The sequence below is a fragment of the Macrobrachium rosenbergii genome, chromosome 3 (genome assembly GCF_040412425.1).
Source record: "Macrobrachium rosenbergii isolate ZJJX-2024 chromosome 3, ASM4041242v1, whole genome shotgun sequence".
NCBI lineage: Eukaryota > Metazoa > Arthropoda > Malacostraca > Decapoda > Palaemonidae > Macrobrachium > Macrobrachium rosenbergii.
The window spans coordinates 64,397,489-64,402,113 of NC_089743.1; positions in this window are offsets into that span (position 1 = coordinate 64,397,489).

The following is a 4,625-nucleotide window of genomic DNA, read 5'->3' on the forward strand; positions in this document are numbered from 1 at the left end:
CACCGCGGAAACTCACCTGCAGGTGCGGCCTCGCAACCCGTGCCTGAGCTGGTCAGCGTTACCTGCGAGCCGCTCACGCCACCCCGACCGCCTCCTCTCTGCCTCAGCCCGTCGCCGACGCAATTGCAAGTCAGGATTCTGCCATATCTCACTTGGCGATGAACTACAAGAGCGCGACGGATCATGGTAGAACCCGCACGGAACACTCCTGCGTCATCTGTCGCATCAGCAGGCCCAGGTGGTACTCCGTGCCGCCCTCGGTCACGGGCCCTCCGCTTCCCGGCCGAGGACGACTGTCCCATTAAGAAAGGCTCGAGGCGAAATTACCACGGGCGTGGGAAATTCCAGGTAGTTTACAAAGAGCTCTAGAGCTCCCATGGCACCTGTGCCGCCATTTCATCTTTCGAAGGTCTTGGCACCCCTAATCCAGAAGGGGATGTCAGGCCCTCCTCTATCTTCTTCCGTTCCTCAGGAACTTCTATCTCTTATCACCTTCTATTAATCTTCCCTTAAATTATCCCCACAAGAGGCAATTAAATACGGGATACCATTCCCCACACAATGTATAAATCATTAAGAATAACAGAGTGAGAAGTGGCACGCCCTTGCGCCCATACCTTGGCACCGGGAGTGCGTGTCAGCCCCTCCTGAAGGAGTCGCGCCCTTCGGGTGCACTTTTCTCGCCCTGGGACTGAAAGGATAGTCCGGGCCGTAATTTATAGGCGTAGGACGATAAATTCCCGCCTAACACAATAAAACCCTCACTCTTTTCCCTTAGCTCTTCTGCCAATATCATTTACTTTCTTTTAGTCATTTAGTTATCTTTATTTTAATGAATCGCGAGTCATAAACTCTTGCACTTGTGATTTAAATGCCCCTTTTGTAAGCTCTGAGGGACGTGTCCCGCCTTTCATATGCGGTCAAGTTTCATTCGTAACGTCTTGGTAATTTTCCTTTTGTTATTATTATCCCTTTTCCCCCTTCCATTCCTTCCAAGATCTCTGTTTGTCCTAAGACCCCACATCTTTTGTCTGCTCGCCCCGTCATAACATGGAGTACTCGAGTGGGCAGTGGACGCATAAAATTAGCGTAGTTTAAGGTTAGCGAATTAAAACCTCGCGAATACTCTCGCCCGCACACGACTGTCAAATTCCCGGTGTGTGGGTCTTCCCTCAGCTCGCGTTGAACGATAGCTGAGCAAAGCATGTTAAAACGAAGATAAATTATCAATGCGAATTTGTATAGTCATTACAGTATCGCGTAAAAGGGGATGTCATTTACAAAAATAAACGCTGTTTTTCATTTACACAGCCTCTTCAAGGCAGATTGTACTAACCGCATGCATTTTATCTAAAATTAAGTAACCGTGTATTTTAATTCTTGAACAATAACCTTTCTTTTCATTTGTTGGCCATAGCCTCATATACGTGTTCCTATAATCTTAATTAATTCACAATTGTTCGAGTCACATTATAAAGTTACCAGTGGGTAACCAAATCTAAAGTAATTATTCTTTTGCAAGTGTTTAAACCACTTTGCGTTCTGTTAACGAAAATTGTCCCAATGTGTTATTAAAAGTAACGTCACAGCTTCATAAAACCCTTAGGAGTAAAGTTCATTGCAAGGCAGAATGTAGAGTAACGTAAAGCATTTGCCGCTCATTCTTGAATATCGATGTACACACCCGAAGGAGGTATGTACATCATCTTGTATGGGGAGGTATTATGATTAGCAAGAATTCGCTAGCAAATTGCCTCCCCTCCCCCCCCTCCTTTGTTGTTGTTGGTTGTTCTGTCGTGTTTCATTTACTGCCAGCCGGCCGATCGATAGACCATCTGTCTATCGACTTAAAAACAGGGTTTAAAAGATTAAAGCGCTCCCATTTTTGATAAAGATCTTTCCTTCGAGGCAAAAGTAATCTGGCTTGGGTGTTTCTCCTACAGGCCAAAACCTCCCCTGCGGGCAGCAGGTGCAATGAGTCAAAGCATCTGTGTTGGACGCACCCCCTGCCCCATAGGAGGGGATAAAAAGCAGAAACCCACGAGGTCGACACACACGCGGGCTGGAAGATATGGAATGAAGACGTCCCCAACACCTGGCCCCATCGATGCCCTTGCATCCTAACCACGTGGCCCTTTCCAAAGTATACTTCTCCTCGTGCCCTTCGACCGTATTCCTCGAGCCCACACGCCATTGCTTGGAGTTTCGAGGAGTCCTCATCGCCTTGCCCCTTTACGGAAGCCCTTGCATCTCACCACGTGGAAGAAACTTGCCCTCGGAAATCGCAAGTCATCCACGGACTGCCTTCTACGCGCCCTCGGAAAATCTGCTAAGGTAAAGTGCCCTGGAAGAGCCCCATTTCAGTCACGCTTTTGTCTCGTAATATTTGCTTAAAAGAAAGCCAGAAATCACCCTTGTCTACTGTCCGTGCGCCTCTTGCATCGGCAGTATTAATTCTTTATTACTCCTTTGGCACCCTCAGTGCAGCTTCGAATTCATTATTCTTTTGTCTATTTTCATTACTGGCGTATAATGTGCATATCTCTCATTTCAGAGGGATCATATTTCGTGGAAGCTTCTCGGACTGTGTCTGGTAATCCCCCAGTTTCATTCAATCCAGTAGGAATCTCCTTCAGGATAGTAATCTACTTGAGTTCCTCTTTCCCGTACTGATATCATTTATGTAAATACACTACTTTAAATTTGCCCACGTGTTTTACGTAATATTTCCCTCAGTAACAAGAGCCCTATGCTCATATGAAATTCTCCTTTGTTTTCCTCTTTTTTTACGTTTTCCCGTACCCACGAAGTCAGAATCACAAGGCTAAATTACCTTAAATTGTTGCTACCTGTCTCACAGAGCATATTTCAAACTAAAACCACGGAAAAACGTAAAAATATATATATAGAATATGTATATATATTATACATATTTATTATATATAAATATATATGTGTATATATATATATATATATATATATATATATATATATATATATATATATATATATATATATATATATATATATATATATATATATATATATATATATAATATATTATGACAATGGAAATCACGTTTTTACATGATATATATAATATCTGTGTAACTAGCAGTTCGTTGAAGGACTAAATTTCAAATGATAAGTGGTTTGAACTTGCATATAATATATATATATATATATATATATATATATATATATATATATATATATATATATATATATATATATATATATATATATATATATATATATATATATATATATATATATATATATATATATATATATATATATATATATATATGTGTGTGTGTGTGTGTGTGTGTGTGTGCGTGTGTTGAAAGTAACAAATGAAAGAAGAAACAGAACTAAACCAAATCAATTTCATCCGGAATCCCTGCGACGTTGAGGAGATGCTGAAGAGGTAGTCTTACGGAAAATTGCAGGGTTGAAGCGGACAGACAAAGCGACGTATGATAGTGGTAAAAAAATATGCACAATCACTTGCAGTGTAAAAGACGGTAGATGATGCTAAGGATGACGCCCTTCCTTTTTCCTATCACCGTCTCTCTCCCTCGTTCTCCCCTCCCCCCCTTTATCTTTCTCATTCTTCTTTTATCTTCTCGCCTTTGTTATTCCAGATTTCCGTCAAGATCTGTTTCGTGCTTGCTCTGTCATTGACTTTTCAGTGCAACAAACTGCGATCAGGGTGACGAACTTGCTGGTCTGGCGACCAACAACGAGGACATTTAGTCACAGTAGTTAGTAGAGCTCATACCAAGTCCTTTACCCTCTGGACCACAAAAGCACCCCTCCAGGACAAGAGGTCCCAGGACCCAAATTCATCAAAAGAACCGATGATACAGCTACTAATGTGACCCAACGAACCTAGGGTAGTGAATGGCTTCGGAAAGTGTCTGATTCCAGCAATTTCAGCTGGAAAATATTTCCAAGGTTGTTGTCGAATAGTGAGGAGTTGGAAATGGAATTTAGAATTTAGGCCACAAGCCAAGCACTGGGACCTATGAAGTCATTCACTGCTGGAAGTTAAACAGAGAGTAAAAGGGCTTTAAAAGTGTAACAGGATGTAAACCTCGCAGTTGCACTACGAAACAACTGTTACAAGAGGGTGGAAAGTAAGATGGAAGAAAGAGTATATGAACGGAGGTACAGTAAAAGGAATGAAATGGGTTGCAGCTAGGGGCCGAAGAGACGCTGCAAAGAACCGTAATGCCTACAGTGCATCACGTGAGGTGCACTGACGGCACTGCCCCATTACAGGGTGAAATAGTGAGGGGCCGAACGCAGAAAGTGAGAGGTCAGCTCATGATTGTTTGATTTAGGGTTATTACATCTGGCGTCACAACAGTCATGAGATGCAAGGACAAAGAGAAAGGCAATTTCACAGATCTAAGATTTATGAAATATTGTTTCGCGAGTCGAATCTTGAGAATGAAGTAAGACGTATTATATTCAAAACAGGTGTCAGCTCTCACTACAGAACAGAAGGAGGTCACTGGAGTATAAAGATGTCATCTCATAGGTAGTGATATTGAACGGAAAGTTATAATCTGAGTGAATCGAGGGAGAACTTACCCTTGACTGAAATATGAAACTAA